At 34.4% G+C, this 15,023-nt stretch overlaps 1 protein-coding gene across 3 annotated transcripts in view; it reads left to right on the forward strand.

Moving 5' to 3' along the window:
• Positions 1-15,023, forward strand: part of LOC133840962 (7SK snRNA methylphosphate capping enzyme bin3) — a 52,766-nt gene that overhangs the window by 27,761 nt on the left and 9,982 nt on the right. The gene's annotated exons all lie outside the window — the stretch shown is intronic.

Here is a 15,023-nt window from a genome sequence, read left to right on the forward strand (position 1 = left end):
TCTATTTTTTCCGATGTATTTTATTGTTCATTCGGTGGTCTGCATAAACTCATTTTCCACACTCCCGAGCGAAGCTTTGTCGAGGTTTATTTTTTTGTTGTGCCTGCGGTGCGTTCAACAGTTTTAAATAATTTCCAACATTTTCAATTTCGTTGTGTTCCTCATGGATGAGTGTGAGTGTTCTTTTTTCTTCTCGTTATTTTGAGAGTGTTGAATATAGTACTATTTAACTCCCCGCGAGAGCGATAAAAATGCCACGCCCAGGGGTGAAATGCCGCCTTCTTTTTGTGCGCAATTTTCATGTGCTCTATAAATTTGAACGAATTCATTTGTTTGTGAAACGTGTGTAGACAGACGCTTGAAAAAACAACAACAACAACAGCAACAGCAACATCATGAGGCAACAATATGGTATAAACAGCATGTGCTGCTTGCCATTTGCAACCAATGTATGTTGTTATTATCGTGTTTGCTGTTGTTGCTTTCGCTCGTTGTTTTTGTTGTTGACACAATTGAGCGTCATATTTATTATGCCAACGGCTTCTCAGTCGCTTTTGCCATTCGTTGTAGCCTTGACAATGAGCACATTAACTATGACATTTTGTTTGCTGCAGTCTTATAAATATTTATCTATACTGATCACATTTTTCAAAATAAAAAGGTGTTCTTTGGAGCAGCTAATTAAATATGAAAAAGTGCTTTTCTATGTATGAATTTAATGTATTTCTTATATTAGCAAATATTTAAAAAATATTAACAGATAAGGTTTATTATTCGTTGCAATATATCAGAACTCTATTTTATTTCGTTTGACTTCTTTTAAATATTCTTGTAATCTATGGAAGAATATTTATATGCTCATTTGCTAAAAATATGATATTCAATATATATTATAATATTCAATTAGAAATATTTAGTACGAATGTATATTAATTATATTTGCTATCAAAGAAGAAATAAAAATAAAAAGCAAATATGAACAAAATCAAAAAGAAAGCACAGCTCTAAGAGGTGCGATTTTTGACATAGAATAGAAAACGCAGTATTTAAGATTTCTACAAATTTTATTGCGTTCAGATAAAAGTTGTAGAAGTTTTTTAAGAAATACTTTTGTGTGGGAATCGGGTCTTAGATGCTTTGGCAGATAATTTGGTATATTTTGAATATATTACAATATGTATTATTCAATATACCAAATAAAGCCTTCGGTATATTTTAGTTTTTTTTGTGTGGTATAATTTTGTATCGACTTCAGCGTCCATACTTGTTTTTATGAATATTACCATCCTACTTAATTTATATACATGTTAATGTTATCATTATATTAATAGCTTTTACTTTTAGAGTATCTCAGCTTCATTGTGAAAATAAGCTATTTCCTCATTTTGTTTCCTTTCTCATATTTGCCAAATTTTTTTGTCGACAATCGTATTTATTTACACGAAATTGTTTCTATGTTTTGCATCGCTTGTCGCTGCTCGTGTCACATGAAAGTGAAAAAAGAAGAAAATAAACATTTTCAACATATTGTTGAACATATTCTAAATTTCTTTTATTTATTTGTTTTTATTTAACTTAGTTGTATTTATTTCATTTGGTTAGCGCGTTGGAATTCAGCTCACACACACAGAAAATATTTCATTATCAGCAGCTAGATATTTGCAGTGCTGAGAATTTACAGCAAAACATTTCATAGAGGCAAAAATGTGTGTACGACACAAACTCGCAACTGAAAGGCCATTAGAGACACGCACATGTCCTTTAAACACACACATATATACATATATATATATATATATACCTGTGTGGGATCTAAAATGGAAGGAACAGCAATTTTTGCAGAGCAGAAAAAACATAACGCACACAGCATATCAGTCGATTTTCTTGGCATTTTCTCTTGTGTTGGTTTGCGCTTCTTATTCTTCCACCTCTTTGGCTTCTGACAATGGCTCGAAGATATAAGCACCTTAGAAATCAGTTGGGCAGAAGAGAAACAAACCAGAAAGTGTACTTAAAGTGGTGGAGTAGACTTCAAGATACCCTGTAGGTAGAAAAATACTACATAACAAATGAAGCATATACTAAAATGATTTGCAACGAGAAGTGCAATTGGAATATTTATGAATTAATAATAATAATAATAATAATAATAATCATTAATTATCAATCAAATTATAAAAATCATATGTTAATATATTTTAAAATACACTTATTTAATTTTAAAATGTTTCTTAACTAATTGGACAATTACTATCCACACAATAATCATCTGATATGCCCTTTTAATTGGTCTGTTTGTAGGGTATATAAAATTTACATGAAACCAATTTGCAATCTTGCGGCATTTTCATTTCGAATCAACCTTCGAGCACAAGCCAAGCTGGTTTTAGACATACTTATGGCGAAAAAACAAGCAAATAGACAAGTCGAGTGGCAAACAAATGAGATTTTCCTCTCGTTATTTTTTGCATGTGAAGTGTTGCGTTGCCCTGTGGAAAGTCAAATAAAAAACGTATGATTTGTTCATGGATAGCAATCTATTTATCGCACTCTTGACAGGAATATTTTGATATCTTCTCTGCTTAACTAAAGCTAAAATTTCACATCAGTTTATGTCATTAACTTCCGACAACTTCTTTTTTATTCTAGAAGAAGATTGTGAGCTAATCAGTATGCGTTAATCCAAAGGTTGATTCAAGTTTTTATGACTAATATTCAGCACATTTCTTTATTTATGTATATAAACAGTGTTCTGGAATTCCCATTGAGTTATTAAGTGTTCGACGAGCTTTTGAAGCTGTTAAAAGTTTTCACCAAGACTTTAGACTTAAGCTTTTTAAACACTTCCAATCTAACAAGCAATATGTTTAATTTGAATTTGTATAATGTAGGTGATTGCATATTTCTTTAATAATTTTCTTGGAAATATATTAATACATATTAACCACAAGCTGAAAACTCATCAGAGAAAAATATTAAAAATAACTAAATAGCATATGAAATGTAACAAACAATGTTATTTTACTTTGTACAATATGTATTTTATTGTATATTTCTATAATATGAATAATCTTTTCCTTAAAAAGTTGATTAATATTAACCTCAACTTGAGGCAACTCGTTACACATCCAATATTAAAGATAATTAAAGTGCATTTGTAAAAAATGTAACAAACAATATGTGGATTCTAATTATATTTGTATAATTTGGCTTGGAAAGTTCATTAATATTAAAGTGCTTTTAAAACTTAGTGCTGACAACTATTTATAAAACTGCAAAATCATTTAAAAACACAACTAAACAAAGCAAGTTGTCTTGATATTAATGCAAATAAAAGCAAATGCGAACCGAGTATCTATAGCTCGATCCATCAATTATAAAGTTGCTCGAAATTCCAAGCTTTAACCTCATTAAAATAGAACACATATCTCTGGCTTATTAAGTGTCGGTTTTATGGATTATATATGAATGTTTGCATGATGATAACACTGAGAACTGAGGAGAGGCAACTTCAGTATTCAATCATTTAGGCGACGTCATAAATTGAAGTCGATTTTTTATTGGTCATTTTTGTAGAATTCGCAGAGCTTTAGCTTTATGGGCTTTTGCGATACGGGCAAGTTAACTTGATTTCAGTTTGCCGTTACAATCTGCAATCCTATAAATGTCTGTGCTGTGCCCCCAAACTGCAATCGGTCAATTTTACAATTGCACAGCACAACACAACACAACACAACAGAGCAGAGCAGAGCACTACAAATAGACGCAACACTCGACGGTTAAAGTGGTTTTTCCGCTTGGCAATGGCAGTAGACCTAACGAGGAGTGGCAGATGATGGGGCAGGCAAACTGCCGCCAAACTGCTGTTGTAAAAACACAAAAACAAAAACAGAAAAACAGAAATAGAAACAAAAAAAAAGCAAGTAAGAAAGCTACAGTCGAGAGTGCTCGACTGTGAGATACCCGCTAGCCATTTTCAAAAAAAAGTAAAATATTGCGGTATTATTTTCAAATTGTACCAAGAATACTAAAAACATACCAAATGGTATATTTGTTATGTCGATACATTTTTAGGAATCACAACTACTATAGTTATTATTGTATATACCAAAATTCTTTAAAATTACGCTTGTTATTTGATTTTTTTTTTTATTTGCGGGGGCGGAAGTGGGCGTGGCAGAAATTTGAAACAAACTTGATCTGCGTGCAATCATAACAAATGCTGTCGAAAAAAGCTGTATCTATTATAGACTCTAAGATCTAGGTCTTCATACGGACAGACAGATGGACAGACGGACATGGCTAGATCGTCTCGGCTATTGATGCTGATCAAGAATATATACTTTATAGGGTTGGAGATGCCTTCTTCTACCTGTTACATACATTTCCTGTCGGCACAAAGTTAGAATACCCTTCTACCCTATGGGTAGCGGGTATAAACAGAAAAAAAAGACTTGACTAGACGCCATCGTCATCGTCATCGTCATCGTCAATGCCTTCGTTTCGTGTGTTGGTATAGAAAGCAGAAAGTCCGTGGCATGTTTTGCCGTTGTTGGCCTCAAATGTTGAAGCGAAAAAGACCAAGAACAACAACTGCAATAGCAAAAGCAACAGCAGTTAGAAGAGAAGAAAGAAGAGAAACCATTTGGAAAATATAATCAAATTTCTGTCTGTAGCTGAGCGCAACTGAACTTCATACTGATTACAGATTCGTTCTATATATTCCATGCATATTTATAACCTCAGACTGCATTTCTATATTCTTGTTACCCTGCAGACATTGTCAATTATTTAGTCATAGACGAGTTCAATTTATTTTTATTACATTCGTTTGCTTTATTCAACTTGCGGTATATTGAAATTATTGCTTTTTTGTTTCATTGCAATAATTAAACTTAATATCACGCAAACTCAACTGTTAGTAAGCACTTTTAATGCAGTGATTAAGCTTTTAAGAATGTCATTTAGTGCAGAACATAGTTGCGTGCCTCAAGTGTAGGGTATCTTGTGCGTTCAGATAACAGTTCTTAGCACTTGGTTTTATTTATTTCTTTTTCAATTTTTCATTTTTGCTGCTTTGCTGTTTTGCCCCACTTTGGCGGGGACTCAGTGTGTGAAGCGATTCGCTCTGCAAACTAAACTCGAGTGGCATTGAAAACTTTTTTGCCTCAGTCCGATGATAATCCTCTCCTCTGACCTGTGACCCCTTGTTGACTGTCATTTCGATGTAAACAGGCGACGACGCTGGGAGGCCTCACGTCCACACCGATTAGCCGAGGTTACAGGATGGTATCCGAAGGGGTCGGCGAAGGGGGATGCACCTGTAACTTATTGCAATTAATTAACAAACATTAACAAAGTTTGTGTCGACGAAAAAAAGGTCGTCCTCTAAATGATTTCAAATTCTGCTTTTGCTTATTATTCATTTAAAATATTTTTCTGCATAAATTTGCGCCGCAAGGACTCGGTGGTAACCCAAGCCAAGCCAAGTCGAAAGCGAAAACGAACCCGCTTCTCAAATGCGCCGGCAATTAAATTACACAATGCTTTCTGGGCACGAAAAGGTCTCCCCGATTACCGGGTTGTACTCCATAGTATAAGGCTAAGAAACGAAACGAAACGAAACGAACAACAACAATCACGAAAATTCTGAGCATTTACAGTTGAGGGCATTTTAGGGTTGCCCTCAACACGCAAGCAAACATACTCACCTATATACGTGTGTGTATGTGTGTGTGTGTCTGTGGGTGTGGGTCACAGTGTTGATGCGCCTTGTGGCAAGAAGAGTGAGCAGACGCATGTAGCATGAATGATATACGGCCCGAGATGCGAGGAAACTTGTGAAAGCTTTTTTTGAAATTTAGATGCTAACTGGTTTGAACAAACGAGTTTCTTTATGTTTTATGGCATTATTAATAGATGTATATTTTTCGAGGATGAAAATTTTGCACTTTGTTGACAAATAGGTGGCTTCACTGTAGTATCTTAGTTGTGTGTGAGTGCGTGAGATGAATAATACTGCAAGTGACCATGCATATATGTATTTTGATACTATACATATAGGAAATGCAAAGAGAAAATATGTGAATTTTCAAAGAAAGAGGTAATAAATTTAAACACATATTTTTGGAGACACAGAAAGGGAGTTTAGATATTATATAAAATAAATGAGGTTTCCATTACAAAACTGAAATTTAATCACAACTTACTACAAAACACCGATATATGTAGAGAGATAAAGAAAATTATTTTTCCTACTCAACATAGAGACGAGTAAAACTATATTTGCTTTACTCAAGATACATAAATAATATTGATAATATTATTACGGAATTTCTGACTGGAAGACTTACGAAAGTAAATAAAGAAAAAGCATTCAAATTGAGAGATTAATACAAAAATACTGATAATGAATAACGAAAATACTAAAATATAAAGTACAAGTAAGAAGTTACATTTGAGTGTGTCACCTATTAAAAAAAAAAACCAAAAACAAAACAATGCGGTATTATTTCATATCGATATACTGTAACATTCAAAATATACCATGGAGGAAAAAACATACTAGATTGTCAATCAATATGAAATTATTAATGTTATCTACATTTAGTGAATATAGTTAATAAGTTATAACCGCTTACTACCCTATGGGTAAAGGGCTTAAAACCCATTAAAATTATATAAGTAAAACTGAAGTTGTTTTACTGAATATACATAAATAATACGGATAATATTACGAAAATACTGACATAGATTTTAGTTTGCTTTAGAAGCACTTGATAATTGCAAGACAATAAACATTTAAATTGGTTTCTTACGACTCGCATTTCCCGTAGCTGATAAGCTTGTCTGTAGTTATTCATTAGATAAGGCTAATTTCGACACTTGAAACTATTATTTGCACGTCATGTTAAGCATATTAGTTATGAGATAAAAACCATCGAGTTGATGAATTGGTCGTCATGCTGCAGTCTTTACTGTATTTTCTTTATTTTTCACATTTTTCTTTTTTTGCTTGACCATTTTCATAATTTCCTGGATGCCGCGTCTCTGCTCATTTTCATTAATTTGTCACTGTAATTTTATTTTATCTGCCGTTGGCTGAGATTCCACCTTCAGCTCTTCCTCTCCTTCTCCCCTCTCAATCAACTTCCACTCCTGCTTCTCTCGGTGTGCATAAATCATCGAAGAGCAGTGAAGCGCACATAATCAGTCAATGTGCCGTGCAAAATTATGCAGCCTCTCTTTCGATAGGTACTCTCTCTCTCTCTCTTTATCTACCCGGCTATCGTTGAGTCTCTCTTTGTCTTCTATCTCTCGTTGTTTTATTTCTTGTGCTCATTGCATTTGATTTTGTTTTATTGCTGTGACTAGCGAGTTCCGCATTTCTTTGTTGATTTTTGCATAATTGATTATTGGCCTGTGCCCGAGAGTTGTACGTTTTCCAAGTCATCTGCCACTGATATACCCTACAGCAAGGATGCGTTGGGTGAGCTCAAAAGTATATATATAAGTTATTATTGTCAGATATTATTTATTTATTAATAAAAGAAGGGAGTGCTCGACTCAAATAGTCAGATAACTCTTCCGATATCTGCGTTGATAAAAATTTCACATCCCTAAATCAACACATTAAATATTTTGGTCACACTGTTTTATTTGTACTCTTTACATCTTAAAACTTTTGTTGTGGCTTGTTGTGTGCAAAGAAAAGACTAAAATGAAGATCAAAATCTTTTATTTAACTTAAATTATATTTAAGTTAACTTCCACTGTTTGTTGTCAACTGAACAAACAATTCAAGAAATACAAACAATTTTTTAGATAGAGACAAATGATTAACACTGTAGTGACCGAGATCATTTATAAATTGTTTACTGTAATTTCTTGGTTATAAACGATACATTATAAGATCACTAAAATGTTTTATTTCTTTTGGATCTACACTTTAGGCCAAATTTTTTTCTTCAGTTTTTTAATTGACGTATGAAATCTTCAATCTTACGAAATAACAGTAATGCTTAAAATATTAACATTTTTGAGATATTCCCTTTGAAAAAAGCCAAAGTAAAATATCAAACAAATTGATCAAGAAATTATAATAGATCGTCTAAAATTGGACGTGGGCTCTGAAAGGTTATCCATAAAGCTTTTCCCACTTGATAAGCACTTTGCACTATCATTAAATTCACTATTTTACAAATAATTGAACCTTTCGATACAATAAGAAAGGTTCTTCAATTTAGAAAGTAATTGAAATTTAGTTTCTGGCTTTCAATTAAGGCAATTTTTGTTGTTTCAAATCAATGAGTTAGTAAATTTAACAACATCTGTTATGGTGCAAAACGATGCTTCTTGATGACAAGCTTGAGTTAACAGCAAATTTTGTAGAGTAATTCAGAGTACTGCAATTACCATTGAAGCCAAAGTACAATTGCATTTGTCGTTGGCTCGGATTGAACTTTGAAAGCATTTTTAGATTTTACAGCAACTGCAGCTACAACAACGTCAACAACAACATCTACAACTGCATTTGACAATGACTGTAATTTTCCTCAGCAAGAAGGAGCAAAGGGAAAACCAGCAGCAAAATTGAAAGAGAAAAGAGCTTTAGGGCCAAGAGCGTGGGAGGTGATAAGAGTGTTGGTTGGAGGATTGGGCATTGGTAACAAACTTTTCGCTAAACTTAACCGAACAACTGACAAAAACTGACAAAGTGCAGTCGACAAATAGTTTTTCTCTTTCATTCTTTTTGGCTCTTTTCTCTCTCGTAAAAGTTTCCTTCTTGTTTTGTTTTTTTTTTTTTTTTCTGTATTCAGTTTTTTTTTTTTGCTTTGCCATTCGCATCGTATTCCTTTTGTGTGTCATGTTCGTCGTAATTTAATTTTGTGTCTGGCAAATGTGTAAAATTTAAATTACAGCGAAATGGCATTTAGTATAATAGCCACTGTAAATACGTGAAACATTACTGCCAAGACCAACTGTACTCTGCACTATTTCTGAGCATATTGACAGAGTTTCTTTCCTTGTTTATTCTGGCAACTTTTCTTTGATTGTTTGTGGGGATTTTCATCGGTTGACTTGCTGCTTGCTTGGCTTTATAATAGTAGTGGGTGTATTCACTTGGGGATTACGTTGGCCAAGAGGGATGACAGTTTGCCGCCTCCCTGGCTGCCTGCCTGCCTGACTGTACAGTGAAGCACAGTGTGTGTGCAACGACGCATGTTACACTTATGGCTTATTAATGTACCTGCCACATGAGATGTTGGCAATGATGACGACGTCGTCGCTGTCGACGACGATGATGACGATGACGATGACGATGATGACCTGGCACTGGTCTTGTCTAGGGAGAGGGGGAGGGGCGGCTAGAACGAGGGGCGCAGCGAGTGCCAGATAAGTGCCAGTTGGTGTTGGCGTTTTGACAGCTCGAGTGGTCCCAGAGTGAGCGATAAGGAAATTGAAAGAGAGCGACGGAGATAGCTAGATAATTGGAAAAAGACACCTTCAAATGTCCAACACTTATAGCTTTAAAATCTACTCTAGGGAATAAAGACCACATAGAACAACATTTAAAAGAAAACTCAATCCAATTAAGTTTAAAAGCCTCTCTTCGAAATCGAAATCAGAAATATTTTAAGATATTGTCTTCTAAATTAAAAAAAAAAAAAACAACTGCATATTGTAAGCATTCTAAAATATGATTCAAAATAAATAAAACAAATCATTTTCATCTATTGTCAAAAAAATATAAAAACTTATTTGAATGAGATTTGGTTTAATATATGCAAATTAACAACATATTTTTCTTAAAATAAATGCTTAGTTAAACTAATATAAAAATAATCTTTAATGTTACAATTTTATTGAATATGTTCAAAATGAAATATTATCAAAGGCAAATTGAAATGAATGCAACAAATTTCTCGTTTTTAAGAAAGATATTTCAATTAAACTTTCAAATTTAATTTATAAATATTCATATTACGAAATTAAAGAATTTAACCGAACACAAAATTTAAAAAATGTTATATTTATACACTAAAGATAATAGAAAATAATTGATTACAAATTAAAAAAATATACTTTCTTCCATTTCAATACAAAGAAGTTCTACTGTGAAATGTTTACGTAGATAAATAAACAACATACTAATAGAGATTGATTGATAGAATAGAATACGGTTGATAGGTGAAGCTTTTTATAGCTGAAAACTTTCGACAATGAATTGCCAGCTAGACTAGAAATCAGCAAGTGGGTGCAAAAAAAAGTGATTTAAAGCTGAGAATTATGGGGTCCATTAGAGCTTTTCACAGGGCAACAGCGCAAAAGTGAATATGTTTTCCGTTTAGTGGAAATCAATGAGCAACAAAGCTGAAAAGCTGAAATGAAGGTACGAAACTTAAACCTGAGAATCATAAGCAACAGTATCAATGCGTAATATTTCTTTTGAGGATTGGCTTAAACGGTTCAATGTGTATTTAAGTAGTTATTGTGTTGGGTTATTGCATTTATAAGAGGCACAATAATCGAGATATATTTGTATTTTCTCATACATATTTAAAGTGTGCCACATGTGGCAGGCAACAACGGCAACACGGCTTTTCAACCTGGAGTTGCTTATTGTCCTGGCGCGCACTGTCATCATTCTGTGTAAGTCCCATAAGGCTGTGGCATTAAATTACACACGGAGGGCAGAGCCCCCTCTCTCTCTCCCCCTCTTTGTTCTACTGCCTTATGCTGTCTCTCTCGCTCCTTGGTGTTAGGTGTTAAGCTGTGCTTAATAATGACGCACATTACATATGCAATGCGAGAAGCAGCTTCACCAGGACAACCAGCAATCCACTAACCCCATATCCTTGTCCATGGATTCGAGCCAAGCTGAGCAAACAGACAGACAGACAAACAGACAAACAGACAAAAGGACGAAGCGACAGTCAGACGGACAGACAGACAAATGTGTCGCTATTTGTTTTTTCTGTGTCACATTCGTTTGCTGTCTCCGTTTCTCGCTCTCGCTGTCTACCCCTCTCTCCTGGTTCCTACCTCATCAAATTTGTTGCACTCCCAAAGGACTTAATTTCACATTTAAAACACCTGTGCTCTGTTTTATCTACCCCATAAACAGTCATGCATAAATGGGTATATTAAGTCGACCTGAATTTATGACGCTTTTAAATTTGATAAATTTCATTTATTTCCTGAGCTGCGATAATCAATTGCTATCAACATCAAATAAACCTTCTAACATTAAAATGTTAAGCTAACATTGCTGTATATTTCACACTGTTATGTAACTGTTAATTGTGACAAACCTTAATAGTAATTTCGGATGCTTTTCTACCGATGAACAGATGAACTTAAATTCATTAATTTTTTAGAGCTGCGATAATCTATTGCTAACAGCGTCAAATTAAACAGTTGCTAACATTCTAATGTTAAGTTAACATTTCTGTTCCTTTTATAGTTTGATAACTGTTAATTTGCTACACTTTTAGGAGTCCCTAAGGAACTCAAATTCGAGGTCGTAAAAATGCAGCGATAAAATATAAGAACAAATACCTGGAGCTAATATTAACCAAGAATAATATAAATGAATATTTTATGCTAACATAACTAACTACAATACTACGTACTCAACTTTGGTGTAAATCCATTTAGTACAACTTATATTTAACTATATTTAAAGCAGTTTAAAATATAGAGCTATGTTAAACCTATGCAATATACAGAGAGGATTACAATCGATTATTTGGAAGTTCACTATGGACATGTGTTATAAATAAACTTAACATCTGTTGAGTTAACATGCTTGTTTAACCTTCAATTTTTACAGAGTATCGCAAATGTAAGCAAAATGTGCGTTGGTTGTTTGCAAATTGGCAAGCCAAACATGCAGAGCCACAGCTTCATCATCGTCATCATCTTCATCATCATGAACATAATTTCTGTCGAGGGGTTTCGGCTTGAGGGGCAGAGAGTGCTTAGCAAGTTGCCACTTGTGGCAAAAGGGGCGGCTTCGGAGGCAGCAGCAAGCGACAAATGAACTTATTTGATTTACATGCAAATTACATTTGGGCTAACTAAAAAACAACTTTCTCGGTTCGCCAGGACGTCGCGACGTCATCATTAAAATGTTTACAAAATTAACAAAATTGACAATATCCGTTGGCCAAATGTGTACAGTGAAGCCACCTCTTGGCGACCACTTACTCACACGCAATTTCTTTTCACTCCTCGTCTCTCTCACTCTTTGCTGAACAATTGCTTTACGCTTTGGCCCACATTTAGTCGGGAAAGTGCGGAGTGACGTTGCCAGTGAGGCAGTCAGGCAGGCAGCCAGCGGCAACCTCGTGGCACGACAACGTGCCGCATATTTAAATTTTAATTAAAATTTAGCTTGTGAGGCACGCGCATCTCTCTCGCCCCCCTAAGCACCTTGCCACATGCCACATGCCACCCACATTGCCACAGCCTTTGCTGCTGCCACATTGTGCGACGAGTTTCCATTTCGCGCACTCGCGCCTCGCGCGCCTAAAAATATGCAAATAAAAGTTGCCTTTGTTTTTTTGTGCCAAACACGATGAAGAGAAGGATCTTGCTCTGATTTTTTGATAGCTTTTCATTCATTCCCCTGCCCCGCCTCGCGTTGTAAGCTCGGTCGCAAGTAGGCTACGCGCTTCAGATTTTGTGGGTTAAAAGCTTTAACCAGCTTTGGGTGCGTTAACTGCATTTTATGCTAATGCCGGCAGATGATATCTTTCGTTCACCGCTTTTCACCAGGCTTTGCAAGTCACTGTTTCAAATTTTCTAGCTAGTTATGATCAAAAATTACAGTTTTTGCCCGACTTTTTTTCAATTAAATATATTCACGGAATTCAATTGGCTAGAGAAGAGTTATACTTTACATTACTTCCTGAAAACTCCGATTTCTTGAAAATATATTTGGTCTAAGGATTTAAGAAACTTTCACATGTAATATTTATCAATTCTTAATGAAAGCAATTCTTTGATTTGTAAACTGGCTATAAATAAAACTTTTGGCATATTAAACCTACCCATATTATGCAATTTACTTAATTTTAAAAAATATCTCTATAATTTCTGATCTGCTGATGTTAATCTAATTATAATATTATATGTTTAAATTTGGGCTTCAAGAAGTTTGAATAAATAGATATACATTTTAACAATGGTTTAAATAATTATATTATAGATATACCCGCTACCCATAGGGTAGAAGGGTATTATAACTTTGTGCCGGCAGGAAATGTATGTAACAGGTGGAAGAAGGCATCTCCGACCTTATAAAGTATATATATTCTGATCAGCGTCAACAGCCGAGACGATCTAGCCATGTCCGTCTGTCTGTCTGTCCGTCCGTCCGTATGAAACACTGGATCTCAGAGACTATAAGAGATAGAGCTATAATTTTTCGACAGCATTTGTTATGTTTGCACGCAGATCAAGTTTGTTTCAAATTTTTGTCCACGCCCACTTCCGCCCCCCGCAAATCAATAAAATTGAATAACAAGCGTAATTTTGAAGCTACAGCTGCGAATTTAGATGTATGTATATAATAATTACCATAGAAGTAATGATTCCTGAAGTTTGGTTGCGATCAGATAAAAATTGTGGAAGTTATTAAAGAAATAGTTTTGTATGGGCAAAAACGCCTAGTTACTAGGGGTCTTAGTTGCTTTGGCCTACAATCTGGTATATTGTGCCGTCTATGGTATATTTTGAATGTGGTAATATATCGATATAGCAAATACACCGTTTGGTATATTTTTAGTATATTTGGTATATGCTGGCAAAATACCGCAATATTTTGCTTTTATTCAAAATGGGTAGCGGGTATCTCACAGTCGAGCACACTCGACTGTAACTTTCTTACTTGTTTATTATTTAAATTTATCCATTAAATTGTAAACTTCCAAGAAAGCAACAATCTGACATATTCTTATTTCAAAATAATATAATTCAGTAAAAATATTAATTTAAATCTTTGCTTAATAAGGTCTTTTCTAAATTACTTTTATACATATGCATTTCATTCTTAGTCCTGTTAAAACCTTCATTGACCACGCCCATTTAACAGTTCAGTAAAGTTTGTTCAATTAGTAATATCAGATTCCTTTAAACTTCTTAATTTTGATGCCATTTTAATTCAAATTTTGTGCTCTATTGAATAAGTTGTTATTGCACTTGCTTCGTGGTTACCATTGAACTTCAATAACATGTTGAATATTAAAAATGCATACATTTACTTTTGCTCCTTCACATGTGAAGAGTCTTTATAAATATTTTCAAACTATTCGATATATGCACTTTTTGGTATTGTTTGTGTGATCGGATTGAGATACTCGTGCATCACGATGCGGCCGCTGTGGCAGCTTTAAATGGAAAATAGATACAGTTAGTTTGTTGTTGGACTTCAATGACGACTCGCTAAAGAATTTGTGTGAGCAAGCTTTGCTCTGCTTTTTGTTGCGTTTCGTTTCGTTTCGTTTTGAACATTTTGCAACGAAAAATCTGTTCTCGACTGCTGGAATTTTCAGTTAAGTTTTTCGTGGCTTTTTTCGAGTGGGTGGCGGAAGCGTAGTTTGGATGGTTGGGTGGGGGGTAGAGAAGGATTCGGTATCCTGATTGTTGTTGGCATTTCTGCTGCTTGGGTTGCAGTTCACAAAAAACCACCACGAGAGGTGGATAGGTAAAGGAGAGCTTCAGTCAACCACAATTTGCCGTGTAAATATTAATGCACTTGCCGCAAAAAGACTTAGAGATGAGCGCGTGATAGTTTAATATATATTTTAAAATATGCAATAAATGTGAAAACACTTTAAGAACAAGACACTAAAGTACACAAAGTGACAGAGTTATATAAAATACTTGCTCTTTACATTGTATGAAAACCTGTCTAATTAAAACAAGCAAAAATGCTACAGCCAATTGCTCGAATGTGAGCGAGCTATTATTCTTAAAATATACCGAGTTAATATACTAAAAAATACTTAAATATA

Source organism: Drosophila sulfurigaster, chromosome 3 (genome assembly GCF_023558435.1).
Source record: "Drosophila sulfurigaster albostrigata strain 15112-1811.04 chromosome 3, ASM2355843v2, whole genome shotgun sequence".
NCBI lineage: Eukaryota > Metazoa > Arthropoda > Insecta > Diptera > Drosophilidae > Drosophila > Drosophila sulfurigaster.